The sequence below is a fragment of the Equus caballus genome, chromosome 12, assembly GCF_041296265.1.
Source record: "Equus caballus isolate H_3958 breed thoroughbred chromosome 12, TB-T2T, whole genome shotgun sequence".
Lineage (NCBI taxonomy): Eukaryota > Metazoa > Chordata > Mammalia > Perissodactyla > Equidae > Equus > Equus caballus.
The window spans coordinates 16,022,975-16,045,397 of record NC_091695.1 but is presented as its reverse complement, the minus strand read 5'-3'; the positions used below and the strand labels follow the sequence as shown (position 1 = coordinate 16,045,397).

General features: G+C 43.6%; 1 long non-coding RNA gene and 1 pseudogene across 1 annotated transcript; both read right to left on the bottom strand.

Moving 5' to 3' along the window:
• LOC111775907 (receptor-type tyrosine-protein phosphatase eta-like) overlaps window positions 1–21,536 on the bottom strand; it is a 33,408-nt pseudogene extending 11,872 nt beyond the window's left edge.
• On the bottom strand, window positions 17,067–20,510 carry LOC138916621 (uncharacterized). The gene is made up of 2 exons (XR_011423901.1): window positions 20,450–20,510; window positions 17,067–17,333 (listed from the first exon to the last, which is right to left on the bottom strand). It is a non-coding gene; the product is annotated as an uncharacterized lncRNA (long non-coding RNA).
• Window positions 21,537–22,423: the final 887 nt, after the last annotated feature.

The following is a 22,423-nucleotide window of genomic DNA, read 5'->3' as shown; positions in this document are numbered from 1 at the left end:
GCCCTAGTGGGTAGACACCCAGGTAAACTTTTCCACCCTTTTCACACTTTCTCTATTCTCATAAAAAAGTTGTTATAAAACGACAGTATCAACTTCAAGAATAAACTGAATGTATAAGACTACTATGAGTGGAAGGATCCAAAACATAAAATCCTCTTGTTTTCTAAATATTGTCATCCTCAAAAACACACGCACAAACCTGTCCAACTCAAGAAATGAAATGATATCCTTAAAATTTCAAGTGTCAGGCTGAGCTATAAGCAGCACCACCCATGTTTCCCTGTCTTTGACAGGACACTCGCTCACCCTCCCCCGAATGAAATACTAGAACATTTCTAAACCCAGTTACCAAAGTGAATTTCAGCCTAAAATCTCCGCAATAAAACCAAGACCAGAGGGGCTGGCCCCGTGGCCGAGTGGTTAAGTTCGCGCACTCCACTGCAGGCAGCCCAGTGTTTCGTTAGTTCGAATCCTGGGCGCGGACATGGCACTGCTCATCAAACCACGCTGAGGCAGCGTCCCACAGGCCACAGCTAGAAGGACCCACAACGAAGAATATACAACTACATACCAAGGGGCTTTGGGGAGAAAAAGGAAAAGAATAAAATCTTTAAAAAAAAAAAACAAGACCAGAACTCTGGATCTGAAAGTCCCCACAGACCTTCACGAGAACAGGCCAACAGTCCCGAGCGACCCCTAGACGGGCAGTGTTGGGGCATGTCTCACCAGCTCAGTTTCACAAGCATTTCTCTCAAACATGGGTCAATGCCCGCTGTCAGTACAACAGGGGAAAATGAGGAAAAAGAAGACAGGAACTAGAAAATCCTGCATCTAAGCAGAAGTTAATGTTTTAGGCCAGCAAAGAAAAACACAACTTCAAATAAAAAAGGCAACGTCTCCAGATGTCCTGGTACAAAAATTATGAGCAAAGCCAACAAATTTCAGCTAAATCAGAACAAAACTGCGATTTGCTGACACATCTTTCTGAGGCCTAATTCCCACTCAAAAGAGAGGGCACAAAGAACTTTCTGAGAAGGATTTACATTCCATTTCAATGGACAATGTAGTAAATAACTCTCACTTTAAATTCAATTTGTTGTTATCCCTGTGTGTTGGGCTGCAGACATTGTTAATTCTCAACAACAGGAAGGAATCCAAATACACTTCACATTTAGCTGTGGAACGCACTCAGCCAACCAGAGACGTGTCTGGACAAGCAGAAGCAGTACTCCCTGCCTGTCCTCCTCCTGCTCCCTTTCACTCCAGAGCTATACTGACTGAAATAAAGGGGCTGTGAGATAGAGGGGTTAAGAGCACAGACTCTGATATTTTTTCTGAATGACACTGATAGACCTGGTCCAAAGCCTGATGCTGCCACGACTATCTGTGTGACTTTGGACAAATCACCTGCCCACTCTGTGCCTCATTTTCCTCATCCACAAAAAGAATACTCTACTACCTATTTCATAAGATTGTCGTGAGGACTGAATACAACGGAATATGCCTAAACCAGTGCTTAGCACATGGGAGGTGACTAACGAATGGTTGTGGAAGTGGCTGGTTAGTACCATTGATGCCCCTCCCTCTACTGTTAGAGCTGTGATGGCCAGTGACAGAAAAAAGGGGAGATAATGTGGATCAACCAACTTACAGGGCAGAACATTATTATAGCGATTCTTTCCTCTATTCTCAGCCAGTTCAGCTGCATATTTGGGTAGATTAATTCCAACAATCTTCAGATCCTGAAAACAAAACAAATGAGTTGTTCGTTTATTTAGTGTTCAGATAGTATTCCTACTGAGCATAGAGTATGACAGAATAAAGTGGGAATACAGGGATATTATGGGTTAAATTGTGTTCCCCAAAAAGATACGTTCTAGCCCCCGGTACCTGTGAATGCGACCTTATTTGGAACTACGGGTCTTTGCAGATGTAATGAGATAAGATGAGGTCATAGAGGAGTAGGGTGGGCCCTTAATCCAATATGACTGATGTCTTTACAAGAGGAGAAGAGACACTGAGATCCAGACACGCAAGGGGAGACAGCCATGTGGAGATGGAGGCAGGCATTAGAGTCACCCTGCCACAAGTCAAGAATGCCTAGAGCTTCCAGAAGCTGGATGAAGCAAGGAGCAATCCTCTACCAGAGGCTTTGGAGGGAGCAAGGCCCTGCTAAACAGCTTCATTTTGGATTTCTGGCCTCCAGAACACGAGAGGATAATTTTCTGTTGTTCTAAGCCACCAGTTTGCGGTAGTGTGTTATGGCGGCTCTTGGAAACTAACACAGAAATGAAAAGAAAAAGGACAACCTTGCCTTCAAAGAGCTTACAAGCTGGGAGAGAGGTGTAGACAGAAATAACCAATGTTACGACAAGGAAGAATTAAATTAACGCTGAATTATCAGTGACAAGCAACACATCACAGGGGAAACAGGCATGAGGACAGAGAATTCAAGTCCTCCTAATGACATCAGAGAAAATGACCCAGAGGAGGTGACACTGCATAGCAGGTTGAACGGTGGCCCCAAAAAGACATGTCCACGTCCTGACTCCTGCAACCTGCGAATGTGACCTTATTTGGAAAAAGGGGACTCTGCAGATGTGATTAAGTCAAGAATCTTGAGATGAGATCATCCTGGGTTATCCAGGTGGGCCCTAAATCCAATAACAGGTGTCCTTACATGGGACACACAGAGGAGAAACACAGGGAGGAGGAAGAGGAGAAAACAGAGGCCAAGATGGGAGTAACACAGCTCTAAGCCAAGGAACGCTGGAAGCCAGCAGAATCTGCAAGAATCAAAGAAGAGTTCTCCCTGTAGATGCTCCAGAGGATGCAGTGCCCTGCTGACACCTTGACTGGGGACTTAGAGGATGCCCTCCAGAACTGTGAGAATACACTTCTGCTGTTTTAAGCTTCCAGTTGGTGGTGATTTGTTATGGCAGCACAGGAAACTAACACAAGTGGTGAGCAGGATCTCAATGAAGGCAGAGATGCTGCCACAGGGGCAGCACATGGAGGATGAGGGTGCCTGGGGGGGTGGGGGGGAGTTCCTGGGCTGGTTTGTGGGGGAGAGCATATGGGGACTGAAAAGTAGAAACTCTTTCTGCAGGATTTCACATAATCCTCAAGAGTCAACCGTGACCCCACAGTCATCAAGCTTCAGCCCCCTAAATGCCCCATCTGGTTTCTTTCCAGCTCATACAGCCTCCTAATTATTCTAGTTAATAGCCCTCAACTTGAAGTCCTAGTTTCTCTGTCTCTCTGGATAATCTTCAGGTATCAACGAGATTAGACATAATACGCTAGAAGGAAGATACGTTTTCGTGCTCAGAGCCAACCCGGTGACAGTGGAATCCCCAGGAACATGCAAGAGCTTCTCTCTCCTCCAAGAGGGCTTCCTCTTACCCAAAGCTTCACCATAAAACAAAAACCAGCAGTTTTCCAACTTTCAGGAAAACGAACTATAAAGCAAGTAAAAACACACTATTTACAACCCCATACTTCGTATTCTTCTGCAAATCCACAGCTGGAGTCGGCTTGCTGTTTCTTAAAGTAGGCCTCAAAATTCTCCACTTTGATTAACTTGGATCTAAGAAAACAAAACGACGTATTAGGGTTTTTGACATTCAACAAAGTTAGTACTCAAAATAGAAAAATACAAGTTAGCAAAAAAATTAAAGAGCTTACTTACTTTCTAGGTCTTCATCATAGAAAGGGAAAGAAAAAAAATACACCGTTAGAAAAACTGAGTCAACCACAACTCTGGAGATGACAGTAAACAACTTCCCAAAAGAACAAAAACTATAGTATAATTGGGGGGATTGGGGGGAGGGGTCAGCATAATGTTATTTACAAACACTGAAATGTGAATCAGGACATCTGACTTCTAGATCCTATCACGTGACTGATTGGCTTTGTGACTTTGAGCAAGTCCTCTCCTCCAAGATCTTGATGACCCATTTCTTTCAATCACAAAATATATATTTATTGGTAGAATTATTGGTGGAACGATACTTGCCATAGTAGAACATGGCAGGAAGCTAGCTTCAGCAGACTAATGAACACAGAGTCCTTGCAGAATAGCAAAGGCAGCAAGGACTTCTGGAAGATCATGGCCAAACGGGTCAATCAAGAAAAATGACAGCAAGTTCCTTCAAAAATCCCCTCGACAGTCACTGAACAGATTGGGGAATTAATGTCTTAAAATAAAGCTCATAACTCAAGAGACTTACTTTATTTGAGAAAAGGACAGTTCATTGTTCTTTGCATCTTTCCTGTTTTGAAAGGAAAAAAACCCATTAGACAAAAAGTTTAATTTTGTGCCTTGCCCCCTCTCATGTACCTACAAAATGCCTTTGCCCTGAGCATCAGTTCCTATGCAACAGTCAGCCCCTCTCACTAACACTAAGCTTAATGGTCTAAGTAGCAAATTCTGATCATGAATCTGTGAAGTCACTCTCTTTTATAGCATCTAAAAGTATGGAAGAATCTTAGACAAGCAACTTTTAGGAATTTCCTTGGGTAAATAGATATATCAGCAGCCTTATCCTATGGTAAACTGAGACTCATTATTTCATACTCTGCTTTTGAGATAGCCTTCCTGACAAGTTAATGGAATGAACCAGACAATATATCCAGTGCACGGGGCCAGCCCGGTGGCATAGTGGTTAAGTTCACCCACTCCATTTCAGCAGCCCAGGGTTCGCAGGTTCAGATCCTGGGCACAGACCTAGCACACTTGTCAAGCCATGCTGTGGCGGCGTCCCACATACAAAATAGAGGAAGATGGGCGCAGATGTTAGCTCAGCAACAATCTTCCTCAAGAAAAAAGAGGAAGATTAGCAATAGATGTTAGCTCAGGGCCAATCTTCATCACACACACACACAAAAAGAAATATATATATATATATATATATATATATGTATATATAACCAGTGTTGACAAGGTGGTGGGGCACCTGGTGCCCTCCTGCACAGCTGACTAAACTCCATATTGGTGTTTTTTAAAAAGCTTTCTGGAAGGCAGTTTGGCAGTACAAAATTGGAACCATGCGTACCCTCTGACCAAAAAACTGCCCCGCCTGGAATTTACCCTAAGGGAATAAATCATGAATGTACCCAAAGATTTAGGCACAAGAATAAGAAACCATGAGAAAAAAAACCACTGAAAACCAGGAAACTGTTAAATCACATCCAGACAGTTCAATACTCTGTAGCCACTTAACAGGAAGAAGAAACGAAGCCTCCACAATGTCTTAAGAGAATAGAGCAGATTAGAAAATAATATGTATAGTATGATTCCAGTAGTGGGTGTGTGTATTTGTGTGTGAGCTTTGTAATCAACGCACACCCTCTTGCCCAACCGTGTGGCATGTGAAGCCTGTGCATCGGCTGGGAGTCATGGGCTGTCATCAGGTGCTGCCAGCCAGGGCATTTTCATCCCAGCCCAGGGTCCCTAACGCACTCCGCCCGGTTCTCCTGCTGTCACCTGCCTTACTGAGTCGACAGGCAGTGCTGTGTTCCAGGTTTTTGCATTAGATTCTGATTTTTTTTTTTTTTTGCAAGAGAGGAGTAAAAAAACTGTTTTATTGTTTCTTGTTAAAATAAAAGTAATACATGCTTACGGTGAAAACAAATACAGAAAAGAAGAGCAAAGAAAGTAGATACTCCGTTATCACAGCACCCCCACAAAACTACTCAACACTGGTTTCATTCTTCTTTCCACACTTCCTACACTCGGCTGCTGCATCCTTGCAATGGGGCTCACAACACCACCTCACAGAGCCTCAGGAGTGAGAGAATTCATGGACAGCACAAATCCAGGTACAAAGTATGCGCTCAAAACAGTTGCTATTTTAACTATTTAACTACCCGAAAGGGTAGCTGTAGAGATAAAATAATAATAGCATATGAGGTACAAGACACTGTCAGAGCATCTCATTTATTTAATGCTCCTCAGCGTCACAAGTAGGCACTCTTATTATCCCCATATCATAGATTATCATAGACATTAAGGCTAAGATCCCTGACAGCCAGTCAGAGACGGAGCACGTGTTCAAACTTAGTTAACTCTAAAACACAACCTCGTCCCACTATGAAACTGATTTGTGACCTAGAATGCACCCTTTGACAGAGGCACCCTACGTGCAGGGTCTCCCCATGACCTGATGTCAGGGCTGGGACCTACTTTAAAATCCTGCAGCTTGGGTGCTGGGATGAAACAAGACTGCTCTGAGAGCCAAGATTGTGGATGATAGGAACATGGGGGCTCACTACACTATTCCTTCCAGTCGTGTGAATGCCTAAAACTTTCCATCATAAAAAGCTCCCTTGAAAAGTAGGGTCTTATTATTAACATAAGCAATAGTCACCTTTTCTTTCTCCAGAAGATGAAGCCTCCCACGGCCACAATAACCAGGGCACCAAAGATACATCCAAAAACCGCTCCACAGATGACACCTGGGAAAAGTCCAAATGGGAGGCAGTTCAGGAGGTGTTCGCTAACAACTGGAAGAGCCTCGAACCAGAGAGAGAGAGAGAGAGAGAGAGAGAGTGTGTGTGTGTGTGTGTGTGTGTGTGTGTGTGTGTAGCAGAGGACAGTTAAATCACTTTAGACCTAAAACCAGTCGGGGCATTTGGGAGTGGATTCCTTGTTCCCAGTCCGCCACTAACTGGATGGTCTGAGGAAGTCACTCCTCCTCTCCAGGCCTCTTCCTGAACTGCGAATTTAGGGAAGTGGGCTAGATCAGTGATTTTCAGGTTGTTCTCACCCACAGACTTCTTTCTTCAAATGCAACGGCCTACAGCAGCCCAATAAATAAAATAGAAAACCAGGCAGAAATGCTTAGGTGAGGTAGGGTGGGGGCATCTCAGGACTCAGCCGTGGGCTGGCCCGGTGGCGCAGTGGTTAAGTTTGCACGTTCCACCTCTCGGTGGCCCAGGGTTCGCTGGTTCGGATCCTGGGTGCGGACATGGCAACATTTGGCACGCCATGCTGTGGTAGGGGTCCCACATATAAAGTAGAGGAAGATGGGCACGGATGTTAGCTCAGGGCCAGTCTTCCTCAGCAAAAAGAGGAGGACTGGCAGCAGATGTTAGCTCAGGGCTAGTCTTCCTCAAAAAAAAAAAAAAAAAAGGGACTCGGCCCTGTTTGGTGGAACAGCCACTGTTTGAAAACAACTAGACGAGATGTTCCACATGGTTCCTGCCGCCTCTGACTCTGAGACTAACACCCACGTACGAGCAGCAGCACTGTGCTCAGGTGACATAAAACCCAGGTGTTTACTGGAGAAGGGTGTGGGGACTCCCTGAACTTTGCTGAATTCCTTCCTGCAGCCAACAACTACTGAGTATGAAACCAAACTAACAAACCAGCTGGCCAACTGTCTCTGGCCTGAAGGTAAGGGATGTACCCTCTTGGGTCCTGAAGCTCCTACATCACTTCACTCTGTGTAGTAAAAGACAGGAGCACTTGACGAGGAGTCTGAGACCAGAATGATAGGCCTGTCTCTAAGCCACTGTGTAACCCTGGGCAAGTCACTGCCTCTCTCTGGGCCTTAACAGCCTCATTTCTAAAAGGAAGGTTGGACAAGACTATTTCTGTGGCTCCTTCTGATCCTAATATTCAAGGGTTCTATGCACCAAAAGTCACATTGCACGTCTGGCACGTGGGCACCCAAATGACTACACTGAGAAGAAAAGGACTAAATAGTCTTTGCAGATTGGAAGCACAGCTGGCACTCAGAGGAGGGAGAGCAGGGGGCAGGGGTGTTGGGACCCCAGAAGAGAAAGCTGAGCTGGGCATTGTTGGCCAAGTGACATCTCAACCTCTGAGAGGAGAGATGAGGCTCTCAACCCTCCTGGGGACCACAGGGAGGCGTGCAGACACCCGGCCTTCGGTGGACGCTGGAAGCCAAAACCCACTCAGTTGCTAACAGCATTGTGGTTCTTCCTCTACCTGGATCCTGGGGCAAGAAAACAGCATCTGAACAGCGACTGAAGGACACGTAGCTCTTGGCCCCGTCTATGAGTCCGTCATTGGAAGAGTGAAAGATAATATTGGTGAAGCCAGCCACACAAGCCCTGTGGGATGACAAGAGGGAAAGGAGGTGGCTGAGATGTGTCCAGTGCCCCGGCATGTGAAGCTTTGCATGCAGGAGGCTCAGCCTTGAAAGACCAAGAAGGAGGAGCCATTACCGATAGGAGCCCAGGGGTTCCAGCTTCCCGTTGTAATAGCCGTGCGTGGTTGACTCATTCCCAACATCAACTTCGTATTTCAAGACTTCAGACAAGCCCTGAGAGCGTCTCTTTCCTTCTGTTGTTATGAGGTATGTCACGTAAGCGTCTGAGTCCCCCTTTTTGAAATCTTCATACGTATATCTCAAAGCATCTGTAGACGGGTGAACAGCTAAGAAAGGACACACAGGAGGAAAAGTCATCAGAAAGTGATGGCAAAGACATAAGTCTCCGATTCACCTAAGTAATGATGTTGACACTGGGTGACAATGATAGGTACACCTCTCAAGCATGCTTTCTATGCCAGGCTTTACTGATATTAAGTACTAAGTGCTTTACAGACATCAACTCATTTAATGTCCACAATAATCTCAACATGTAGGCTTACCATCCCCATTTTACAGATGGGAAAATGAAGGCACAGAAAGCTAAAAGGACTGAAGGCCACACTGCCTGTGTGGTCTAGTTGTATTTCTAACAGTGTAGCAGACCATCAGATTGGGAGCGTGTGGTCTCATCCACCACAGGCTGGTATCAGTCAGTCTGGTCACTAAGCAACGATGCCTCCCTCTTCAGCAAAGGTCTTAGCCTGGGGTTTGCTGAAAACCTTTACAGCAAAATGACTGGGTTTGAAACAGACCCCAAACAAAAAGACAGAGAGAGAGATCTAAACATCACTATGTGAATTTTGCCGCAGGTTTACAACACCAGCAAATTCCCTGTTTTCCAGGATCCCCACACTCCTGACAGTGGGCTTGAACTCTGCTGCCCTCGAGGAGATGAGGACAGTGTCACAGGCTGAGAGGCTGACGGGAGTGGCACTGCACTCCTGACATTCAGTTCAAAGGATCACCGAAAATGACAAAATTTGGCACTTTAAACCCAGGCCTTGTGTGAAGCACCCACATGCAGCTAACAAAGACACCGTGATTCAGCCCCTCCTTCCCACCCAAGCGCGTGAGGGAGCCCTTTAAGGAAAGGTGGCCTTTCCTCCACCCCTTCTCTCATCTGTGAGGATGCTCTTTGCAAGTTCTCACTGCAAATGCAAATCATTTTCTGTTTTCTTGCGAGAGAAAGTCACCCTATCAGGATGATTTGTGTGTGTGTGTGTGTGTGCGCGCGTGTGTGTGTATGCACGCACGTGTGTGTGTGACAAAGTTGTTTAAGGCTAATATTCTGCCACCTGAAAGACCTTGTGTTGTAAAAGAGATGAAAAACCTAAATCAGAGGTCAGCAAGTTAGGATCCAAGGGTGCAATCCAGCCACCCACCCATTTTAGTAAATAAGAGTCACACTCATTTTTATGTATCTTCTACAACTGCTTTCACACCACGATGGCAGAGCTGAATAGTTAGGACAGAGATTGCAGGGTCTGTAAAGCTTCAAATATTTGCTATCTGGCCCTTTACAGAAAGTTTGTCAACCTCTGACCTAGGTGATCAGGCAAATAGCTTACCCTCTCCCACTCCCATCTGAGTGTCAAAGCGTGGGCGACAGTGTAAAAACAGACACATATTTGTATCACTAATGTGCCTCAGTGGGCACGGAAATGGCGCCCAGTAAGGGTATCACTCACTGGCTGTTTGACCTTTGTCACTTGGCATAATGATCCCTCCTTACCTTCCCCAGTGGTGAGAACGAGAGCGTAGGCTTTGATGGGTCCATGGCTGGCTTCAAACCCACTGAACTTGACCTTGACTGAATTGTGACTGACAGATGTAATATTAGGGGATCCATCTGGAGAAGGGGGGTCTGAAACAGAACAAAACAAAACATGATCACCCAATATTTAAAACCAAAGAAGGAACAAAATTATGAAGGTGAGAATTTGCTGGAATGCCTCCCTCAAGATCTGCCCTTGATCAGAAAGCTGTGTGCTAGGCTCATGCAAAGTAAGTCCAGAAGCAAGGGGCAGGGAAGAGAACTGGTGGAGTTCAAAAAGGGTAGATCCCGGGCTGGCCCCGTGGCCGAGTGGTTAAGTTCGCGCGCTCCGCTGCAGGCGGCCCAGTGTTTCGTCGGTTCGAATCCTGGGCGCGGACATGGCACTGCTCATCAGACCACGCTGAGGCAGCGTCCCACATACCACAACTAGAAGGACCCACAATGAAATATACAACTATGTACCGGGGGGCTTTGGGGAGAAAAAGGAGAAAATAAAATCTTTAAAAAAAATTAAAAAATAAAAAATAAAATAAAAAGGGTAGATCCCTGGGGAAGCCTGCCTAGCTCACCATGGCCCCTTCAGTGTGGCAGCCACATCCCTGAGGACAGGTTTGCAGCAACCTTATTGGTTGAGAATTACCTGGCTTTTCTATCTTCCCCTGACCCCCTCCCCCGACCCAGGTGAGACCCAGAGGGCCAGGTTCCTTACCCTGAGAACTGGAGAAAAAGGAAAGTGAGAGAGAGACTGTGTGGGTGCAACTCTAAAGTGGGGACTTGGGAGCTGTACACAGACATCTTCCCAACACCCGACTTGGCCCCAGATGGGTTGGTCAGCTGAGAACAGTGATGGAGCAGAGACGACACAGACAGAACGCACTTCCTCCTGAGACCTGGCTGCATTCCTGCTCCACGTCCTTCACACTAAAGTCCTCACTTTTGCTGAAGTTGGTTTAAAACAGCACCTAGAGAAACCCAACCAACCCTCTTCCTAGACACCAGAAAAGCCCACACAGGAGTATTCCGTGGGTGACCTTCATGATGAGGTACCTCGCCTTTCCAAGCTAGGCTTGGGAATCCACTCTCTGAATTAACACAAAAGGAAGAAGACACTGAATTAAAGGTCATCTCTCTCCACACGCTCTCTCTCTACCTAAATTTGTCTCCCACATGCAGTTGGAGTGCTTTCTTATTATACTCAAGATTCAGGGAGACTGAGAAAACTGAACTCCAAAAGAACCACAGCACAATTCTCCAAACTTGCGCCGTCCAATACGGCAGCCACCAGCCGCACGCAGCTGTGGAGCGCTTGAAACGCGACTAGTCCAAATTCAGATGTGCTATACGTGTGAGACAGAGACTGGATGTCAAAGACAGTGTGAAAAAAGGATGCAAAATATCTCATTAATAACTTCCTTTATACAGATTACATGTTGAAATGATAACCTTTTTAACATACCGAGTTAAATAAAACGTGAATGAAACTAATTTCAGCTGTTCCTTTTTATATTTTCTTAATGTGGTTCCTAGAAAATTTTAAATTATACATGAGGCTCATATTATTTTCTATTGGAAGCAGAGATCTAAAAACCTGCTTCGGCAACCTCTCACGTAACTGACAGCAGTGGCCACTTGGAGGCGCTGTCCCCATGTCTGTCAATGGCCTCCCCAGAGACTTCCTAACACAGTTCCCAGCAGCCCCTATGCTCCAGGGGCCTCTCTGCCCAGTGCATGGTGTCCCTTATCACCGTCCCCCACCACCCAGCACACAGTAAGCAGCCAATGGATGTTGACTAAAAGACCATCATTCCAACTCTCTCAGATTGACCTACCCGCCAATGCTTCCTACCTTTCTCAGAGAAAATGCAGTTCTAGTTTTATGTTAAATTAAAAACGTATTAAATTTGTACATTAAACAAGCATGTTAAAATTGTACGTAAAAATCCACCTGAGAAAAAGCAGCTACAGATCACGGAGTGAGAGAATCACTGGACTAGATAAGAAGTGGGCATTATCCATCCCTCACACCCATGGTTCAGCCTCAGGAATGACGAATTCTGAGGAGCTGGTCCTCTTCACCACTCCCTGTGCGCAGCCCTGAGACACCAAATCAGACACGGTTTCTGTTCCTCAGTGGCTTACACCCACTGAGGAGATGACAGCATGCAGCAGAGAACAACAAAAAAGTACCCATAAGGGTCACTGACTCTATCATGTTGTAGAGTGCTGCAGAAACCAAAGGAGTGTGACTCAGGGCCATCCTGTGCAACTGTGTCCTACACACTCCACGGAGCTTCAACCACATCGTAGTCCGTATGATGGTGTCGCCTGGAATTGTGCAGTGCATCACCTGAGCGGCCACACATGGCAGCTCTGCAGTGGCCTTCCACACACATTACCTCATCTAATGTTTACAACATTCCTAGAAGGGAGGTATCATTTCCTCTTTTACAACTAAGGAAAACAAGGCCTAGAGAGATTAAGCAACTTTTCTGAGATCGCACAGATGGTAAAAGGCAGATCTTAGAATCAAACTCTAGTCAGCCTAAATCTGAGGCTCTGTCCACAGAACCCCTCCACCACTTTCCACGTCAGTGTCTCTGAAGTGAGAGGCCTTTTTTTCTCGCTATTACAACCACTAATTCTTTAGGAATTGTCTGGAAACATTCCTGTACTCCAAAGGAAACATACCTAGGAGTCAAAAAGCACAAAGCAAAACCAACTCAACCAGGTTGATCTAAGACATAACTTTGGCAGGACATGGGGAGCAAAAGACGGACAAACATGAAGCAAAGATGTAAGAAGCAAGATTTTCCAAAAAAAAAACAACCATATGTGCATGAAGATTAACTAGGGGGACCCCCGTGCAGGAAGTGATCCTGTTTCCCAAAACCACTGGGGCACTTGTGAATACAGATGCTGTCTTAAGGAACTGTAAGTAGGGAAATAGGAATCTTGACTGAATATTTGCTAATAGCGAAAAAAAAGATTAAGTTTTCAGGTGTTATGGTAATAATAATGGGGTTATGTCTGAAAGAAAGAGAAAAGAAGTCCCTATCTTGCAGCAATAAATACTGAAATATTGACACATAAAAATACAGAATGACTAGGACTGGCCTCAAAGCAATCAAGTAAGGGAGGAGGGGACATGAATGAAACAAAATTGGTCAAGTGCTGACAAATGTTCAAGTGGGTGGTGATGGGCATGTGGGTTTCTTTCTACTGTCCTCTACTTTTATGTATATTTGAATATTTCTATAAAATGCTTCTTTTTAATGCAGTAAGGGAACTCACTACTTAAAAGAAAATGTGGCAATGAATTATTCTGTTAAGAAAAGGAAAATTTGTAATGTAAAAATGATTCCCTCTTCTCTGCTTTTGTAGACTAGATTTCTATAGAATTGGGTTAACAGTCCATGCCAACAAAAACAAATATTTTAGCTGAAATTTAAAAAAAAAAAAAAAAGCAGATTTCTGGGCCACACTTGCAGACCCACTGGGTCAGCGTCTCCAGGGGTGACCACAATGCCGCTTGGCCACCCTGCTGCCACGAAGCCCACCTGTGATGCCAGTGAGGCACGTGCTTTGGGAGGGGGGTGCCGTCTTGTTACAGGACAAGGCAGTGATGCTGATGTTGTACGAGGTAGAAAAATTCAAATACGTGACTTCCGTCCTGTACTCGGTGTTGTTCTCCGAGGAGCAGCTCTTGCGGTATGTCAGATTTTGCCAGGCCTCACAGCTGATCTCCAGCCTGAAGCCTGCGTTGGTGCCGGGAGGGCAGGCCCACTTGAGAACCAAGGTCGGCTCTTTGGGGACGACCTCACAGTGGAAGGAGGCTACTGGTGCAGGATCTGCAAAGCAAGCACAGCACATTGTGAGACTCTGGGACATCTGCCTTTGCAAACACTGACACGTGCGGGGCAGTAGAATTCTGGCCCATTTGCAAGGAGGAGTCCTGTGGTATGGGAGAAGAGGCAGAGGCTGACCTTGAATCGGGTATTACTGAACTGGGTGACCTTGGGTCAGTCACCCAACTGCTCTGAGCCTCAGCTCAGGCCTGTTTGAGGATTAAATGAAACAGTGGTTGTCAGTCACTGAGCTGGAAGAGAACAGGGCTCCATGAGAGGTAGGTATATCATACCATGGGTGGAGCAGCTTTTTCACCTGTGTCATCTCATTTTGGGGCCCTCTCGACAATCCTTCTGGAACAGGTAGGGCTAGGACTGTCCCATTTTGCAGATGAATCAACTGAGGCCTAGAGAGGTGAAGTAATTTGCTGAAGAAGTGGCATGGCTGGTAAGTGGCAAAGCCAAAGCTGGATCCCAGGTTTTCTAAATCCCAGTCCAGGGCATTTTCTAAACACACAACATGCTCAATGATCAATGGTAAATGGCATGAGTTTCCTCATCTTTAAAATGGGGTGTTATTTGTTTCTACCTGAGGACCAATAGAGGTTTCTTGAGGGCCAACATGAAACTGATGTAAACGGAAAACTCTCTATTAATATCCTGGGGGAGAATATTATCATTACTTTTATGTTGCCGAATTTTAGAGCAGGAAAAGCACTAATAAGTCATGTAGTGCCTCTCCACACTCTCTGCCGGAGGCCTGGAAAGGTAGCCTCCCCAGTTCATACCTTCTCCCACAGCTGCTGTTCCCTCCACCCCCAGTCATAAATGCTCACATATGTTTTTCTCCTGCTACAGGCTGCCATGATTATGGCTAAGAAAAGTATCAGCAATGGAGGCCACCCAAATACCAAAGATCAGAGTCTAGACCAGGTGGCTGGAGCCTGAGGCAGCAGAGGTGACTCAAGGCTTCAGGGATTTCTTTAGCCACTCCATGTGAAAGGTCAGAGGGTCATCGAGGTTCCCACATGACCAGGGAGGCTGATCCAATGAGACTACACCCCCCTCTAAATCAGTCTGAACACACTCGAATAGCTTGGTCTAAGGAAGGGAAGATGTAGCTGAAAAGAGGATAGAGAATAAGGTGATACAGGGGCATCACAGTGACAAAGGCGCCACAGTCAGAACTGCAAGCAGAAGTCCTCACAACTCTGCAGACATTCCCTGGGTTCCTTTCTGAAAGTCCTCAGTTAAACCCAGGGCTCTTCTCTTTATCACACTTTTTGCTTTGAGAAATAAGGATCAAGAAAGTAGAAAAGGCTGAGCATCCATTTTAACAATATCCTTCCCACCTTCTTCAGTGTAAAAGCCAAACTATGAACTACAAGCCTGGAAGTCATCCATGCCCTAACTCATTACCTCCTGGTTCTCACCACCTACCCCTCGCCCTCTTGTTCCCATAGATCCACTCCTGCCATCCTGGCCTCCTGCTCTGCCCTCAACACAGCAGGCACTCTCCAGCCTCAGGGCCTTTGCACCGGCTGCACCTCTGCCTGTAACGCTCTTCACCCTGACATCCACATGGCTGGCTTTTTTACTTCCTTCAAGTCTTGGCTCAAAAGTCACCTTTTCTTTGAGGCCTTCCCTGGACACCCTAGGTAAACATCTCATTCTCCCTTCCTTGTCTTTCTTGGCCTCTCTCTAGCAATAATCATCACCTGATAATTTATTCACCTTGTTTTTTCTGTCTTCCCCACCAGAATAAAAGTCCCCGGAAGGCAGGGACTTGTCTGTGTCATTTGCCAGTGCCTGGTATTCAAGAGGTGCTCAATAAATATTTGTTGAATGAATAAATAATGAGGGCAACAAGATAGCACTAATAAGCTAACAGGAGGTCTCAGAGAGCTCAGTGTCCATTTTTGCACACCACACAAAACCTGATATACTAAGGATTGTGGAGGACCAGCCTGCAAGGTAAGCACCACACAGGAAGGAGTCCAAGAAGCACCTGGGGCTACTTACCTATACAAAATGACTGCCAGCCAGGTACCAGTGACTCGGTGACATTCCCCACTTGTGTGAAGATCTCTACTGTGTATGATGAGCCAGGTATTAATCCAGTGACAGTTACATAAGTGACGCCAATGACTGTGACTGTTGCGTGGCTGGAATTTCCATCCTTCCCAATAAGAAGGCGGTAGGTGTACCTGGGAGAGGCTTCCTCAAAGTTCTGTCAATTTAATGTTACTGCTATGGTGTTGGTACTTATTTCAATGTTAGACACAGTGCTGGGCCCTTGATTTAAAATAAAACAAAATAAAATAAAGCATGGATTAGCTCGAATCCCAGAACTTTTTTATTTATTGCATCTAAAAAGAGCCTGAGTCTTTTGTGAAATGAATGAATAAAGCTAATATTTGTTGGCTCAAAAGATGGAAGTCTTCCCAAGAAGACATTCAGAAAATAACTATACAGGTTAAATCTCAAAGGAATTAAAGTTTTTCAGGCTTATTTTCACATTTTGAGTTTACCTGAAATATATTTTCAAGATATAGTTTCCTGTTTGTTTTTCAAATCTGATTAATGAAAGGGAAAAATATACTAAAAAGAAACTATAAACTACCATCCCTACCACATATTTAGATCACATATGAGCAAAACACCCCCTCCCCTGTTGCATGCAGAGCTCCTCATTTGAGCAGTATCTTCCAATGCCAACATGACAAGGTGACCTCCTCTGGTCTAGATTCCCAAGGAATGAATGCAAGGTTAGGTTCTCCATGACTTATGGGATCACTTCCTGCTTCTCAAGACAATTCCAAGTTTACGTGGCTCAGCACCAGTGCCCCATGAAAACGGCAGGACGTTTGCTGAGGCTGATGTTTTCAGCTTAAGCAGTTTCACATTCTACCTGGAGCCCAGAAACACCATGGGCTCTGACCGCATCATCTAACCAATGCTTAGTTCTCACCCTCCAAGTGAAAGTCAGGGAGACTACTCCCTTAGGTGGGCATCCTAAGACACTTACGTGTGTAGTGTTTGGTGAAGCTGTAGATCCCACGAACATGGTTCACTTCTGGAGAGATAGTGATGTTTTATAAGGTGCCTGGGATCAGGCCCCAGAGAGTGACTGCTCTGTGCAAACTGTTTGTCTTATTAGAGCCATGCTCAGATGGTATGAATAGATGGTAGGTGTACTCAGAAGTACTGTCCGTATTCTGCCACTCCAACACCATTTCGGTCATGGTGACGCAGATCACGCAGATATCAAATACTACACTGGGGGCTGGTCAGAAGAAATGAGGAGAAAAGGAAGTCTGTTCATGACCGTCATAACATCCAGCTTTATTTCAATCTGTCTGTCAAAAGAACTTGCTCTTTCACCATCAAACTCTCAAAGGAGTTCACAAAGGGCAAACCCCAAAACATAGGTGAGAAACAGACACGCTCAGTTCTTTCAAGACTTTTGGCTCTTCTGTAACACAGATGAACTTTCCAGTTCATTGTATCAGTTCTCTGGTCTTTTGCTTTTGTCATAAAAACACCCCCTCCTGGGGTCTTCTGGACTGGGAATCATGTTCAGTTCTTGTTCTGAGGGTTGGTGACCAGACAAGTAGAGTTTGTCGAAATTCATCAAACTATACACTTAGGATGTATGTACTTTACAGTAAGTATATTATATCTCAATAAAATGTTTTTAATCAATGTTCTTTTCTCAAAAGAAAACATCTTCCTATAACATGGTCAGGCATACTGGAGAGAAGAACTGAAATGGGGAGTTGACATTTACTAAGTGGGAGCATTGGAGGGGGGAAGGGAAAAAAGACACACACCCTTCGATCCCAGAATTGGGAGTCAGAAGAGAAATCACCCACATGAGTGCCCTGGGGACTGTTATCTGACTGTCTCACCTGACACACTGAAGCAGTTGCAATACAAATGCACAATCGAGGCTGAGAAATAACATATGCAGGGTCTCTCTACTGCCCTTGTTTTCAAAACTTTTGTCTCTTGACCCAGTAACCAAGGTCACTTCCAGTGAGAAGAAGTGGGTCATTGGGGGACAAAAGAAGGAAACATTTTCACTGCAAAACCTTTTGTATTTGTTTTTAATTTTATACTACATGCATGTGCTATCTATTCCAGAATCAATTTTTGCTTTTAAAATGAAATCTCCTAAAAGGGAGGTAGCTTCTAGAGTCTTCTTCCCCTACACCCAGATTCCTGATGTCAAAAGGATTCCAAAGACAAAAAGCCAGGAAATGCAGCCACTTTCTGTAAACATAAATAAACTACAAATAACTTAAATACTACATAAGAAGAGAAGGGCTGTGTAAACTGTGATCTGGCTCCATGACGAAATATTCTGCAGCCACTAAAAATAGGAAGACCATACTAACTACGGGGGAGGCTATAGTATGCACTGAGAAAAAAAGTTGAAATACAAAATAAAATTATTTTCATAATAGTTACAATGGTGTAAACAAAACATATGACTGTGGACACAGAAAAGGAAGTTATTTGGGTTAGAAGAGTGAAGTTATTTTGTTTCCCTTGCCTCTTATGTGGCAAAATATCCATAATAATATTTATCATTTTAACCATTTGTAAGTGTACAACTCCATGGCATTAAGTACATTCACAATGTCATGTAACCATCACCGTTATCTGTACCCAAACCATTTCATCACCCCCAACATAAACTCTGTTCCCATTAAACAACAACTCCCCATTCCTCCCTCCCCTAACCCCTGGAAACCTCTGTTCTACCTCCTGTCTCTATGAATTTGCTTATCTTAGGTTCCTCATATAGGTGGAAGCATACAATGTTTGTCCTCCTGTGTCTGTCTGATTTCACTCAGAATGATCTTTTCAAGGCCCATCCATGTTGTACCATATATCAGAATTTCATTCCTTTTTATGGTTGAATTGGTTCCATTGTATGTAATATAGTACATTTTGTCTCTCCATCCATCTATTGCTGGACAATTGGTTGCTTCCATCTGTTTTCTATTGTGAATAATGCTGCTATCAACAGTGATGTACAGATAACTGTATGAGTCCCTCCTTTCAATTCTTTTGGAAATATTTATGCGCAGGATTGGAATTTCTTGGTAATATGGTATTTGTTTCCCTTTTTCAAATTTGCCCTTAATGTTGTTACACTGACTTCCCCAATAATAATGAATGTTGTTCAGTAATTTAATGGTATTCCCTAGGAGTCTAGTGCCTTATTACAACTCTTCTTGACTTCCATTCAAAGGGACCAAACTGTAGGCTGTAATACAAAAGATACTTTCTCATCAAGAATAGTCCTAAATTACCTTGCAGCTGTGCCATAGCAAAGTGTCAGTCCACATTGTGGTTAGGACCTCGGTCTTCAAAGTCAGACAGAGGCCATTTTACTAACTGGGCCAGTTACTTAAGCTTGCAGAACTCCCATTTCCAACTCTGGAAACTGGAGATGCTAACAATAGCTACCTCATGAAGTTGTGTTAAAAATTTTAAAATATAAGATGAGAGACCAGCACATTATAGATCTCCAATAGATTATATTATTATTACATTTAGTTGGAGGCAATGGCAATACACACAATATCAAGAGTACCCCCACAGAGGGGATCCTCTTATCATTATCAATAGTCTCCAAAAGAAAGAAGTAATATATTTTAATATTAAGACCCTGCTTTAACAGTCTAATCTAAAATTCAGACTTGAAAAGGAATTACTACATTTCATCTGACAGATGCATTTTAGCGGTTCCCTTTTTCTGCAAGCAGATCTTTTCAAGTAACTATCAATGCTTAACTCAACCAGCAGGGTTGAAGAAACCTACACAACGAGGATCTCAAAAAACCAACTGACTTCAATGCAGCTTAAGGAATCAGTCTCATTTTTTTATTCTTCCTCTCCTTATAAAGGATTTCAATCTTGCAATTAAAGATCAAGGAATACTGTATGTTTTCCAAGTTTTGTCAAAAAATGTATTTCAAATTTTATAAACATAATGAACACCAAATTATTTTCATGAAATACTTTCATCAATATCAATTAGCCTTATAGAAGTAACAAAACTATTGCATCACAATGTTGTTTTTGAAATATTGTAAATAATCTACCTGTACAACAATAGGGGAACAGTTAAATAATTTATAATACATCCAGTCCAGAGATTCTTAAACTTTTGGGTCCCAGGACCCCTTTACCTCCTTAAAAATACTTAAGGTTCTCATCGATTTTTTAATGTAGCTTATATTTATGGAAGGAGAAATACGAAATGAGGAAATTGTTAAAACATAAGAATACACAAGGAATATAATGGAATAATACTCAGCCGTAAAAAAGAGAAAATCGTCCCATTCACAACAACATGGATGGACCTTGAGGGTATTATGTTAAGCAAAATAAACCAGACAGAGAAAAACAAACACTGTATGTTTTCACTCATATGTGTAAGATAAACTAACACATAGACTAAGAGAACAAATTAGTGGTTACCAGAGGGGAAGGGGGTTTACGAGTGGGCATAATGGGTAAAGGGGCACATTTATATGGCGACTGACAAATAATAATGTACAACTGAAATTTCACAATGTTATAAACTATTATGACCTCAGTAAAATAAAAAATAAAATACTGAAATATATTAGCAACAATAAAATGTTTGAACCTGAAAGAAAGAATAAAGAATACACAAGCATATGTACCATTAGCCGTCAGACTGATGATATCATCCCTTGTTCTTCAGCATCTGGAAAACTCTACTGTACACCCATGATGAGAGAAAGAGAGTGAAAAAGCCAAATAACATTTTAGTGTTATTATCATAATAATACCACACAGGCTCCTTGAAAGAACCTTGGGGACTCACAGAGCTCCCTGGATCACCCTTTGAAACCACTGATCTAAGCCAGGGGTCAGCAAACTTTTTCTATAGGGCCACAGAATAAATATTTTAGACTGTGTAGGCTATATATTCTTTGTTCCAACTACTCATTTCTAGCACAAAAGAAGCAATAGACAGTATATAAACAAGTAAACCTGGTTGTGTTCTAATAAAACTTTATTTATAAAAACAGGCAGTGGGCCAGATTTGGCCCAGGGGTCAATATTATCTGTTGACGTCTGATTTAGACAATGGAATGCCAGGCAAGCACTAAAATTATCCTGCAGAAATATTTATATTGACAGTGAAGAATATTCATAATAAACTGGTAAATGGAAAAAAGCAGATTATAAAACCGCATGTATAGGATGACTTCAATGTTTGTAAAAGAAAATCAATCAATCAACATATATGTATGTATATATATACACACACACACACATGCACACACCTGTAAATATTATAAAATTATAAAACATTAGACACCAAAATTTATCAGTGGTTACCTCTGGTTGATTGTTTACATGTGATTTTTTCTTTTTGTTTGTTTTATTTTATACAATAAATATGCATTACTGTTTTAATTTCTTTTAAATATTTTTCTTAGATAATATGATAAACAGAAATACTTGGAAATCCTGACATCTATAAATTACACTGATTTTCTTTAAGAAATATCCTATTTGCTTACCAGTTATACTATAAAATGTCTAGGAATCCCCTTCAGTTCCATTTGGTCCTTGTGGCAATAGTTCAAAATAATGCTTGATTCCAGGGTATAAGCCACCAATGACAGTACTCTGGTTGGTCGTTCTTTCCAGCTAAGGTGCTCCAGCTCCACCCCGTGTGGTAAGTATCTTAAAGGAATCTGAGTTGTTGCTGCTCCAAGCTAAGCCACTCTCCCTCATGCTGACATCACCAAAAGTTGGGAACTAGAACAGGGGCTAAGGGAATAAAGTAGACAAATAGATTAAGAATCTATTTCTCCAGAAGACAAAGGTGACTGAACCTCAGAAAACATTTACCCTGAGATTAAATGCACACTTGGGACACCTGAGCTCTCCTTCTGTCTTCTTCGTATTATCACCTACAACACCAGCCCCTCAGAAACTGGTATTTCTGGCCACTGAGAGGACACCTGGCTACAAGAGTGCAGAAACTGTGTGCTTAGGTTGTACAAAGTCATTCTCAGGAAATGAGAGGAGGCGTGAGGCCCCATAGGCAAGGGCTCAGTCTGAAGTAGGACTGGCTGCTGCTGGCTACTTTGTCTTATATACATTACTAAACCTTCCAGAGCCTCCTTTTAGGGACGAGTAGTAGAGGCTGCGGTTGGCCCCCAAAATCCATTCCCCTCCTCTTTTTATTAGTCATACCCTCCCAGATTTTTAGCTGTGTACATGGCTGTTGGGTATAAAGACTATATTTCCCAGCCTCCTTTGCAGCTATTTTAGCCATGTGGCTAAGTTCTAGCAAATGGCATATGAGCAGATGTACTGCATGACATCTAGGAAGCATCCTTAAAGCATGGAGCACTACCTTCTGCCCTTCCTCGTTCCTGTAGCTGGAATGTGGATGTGATGACTGGAGCTCAGGCTGCCTAGCTCTAGAACCAACATTGTGGCTGTGGTGGTGGCTGCAACTTCCTGACCCCAGGACTGCAGCTCACAACATACATTCCTGGAGCCAGCAAATACAGCCAGAGCTGCTGACGGTGACAAAGCAGGTGACTCCACAGGTGGGGAGTTCTGCACCCTTAGTTATGGAGTCATTTCTGGGTCCCAGCCTTAAAGCCTGC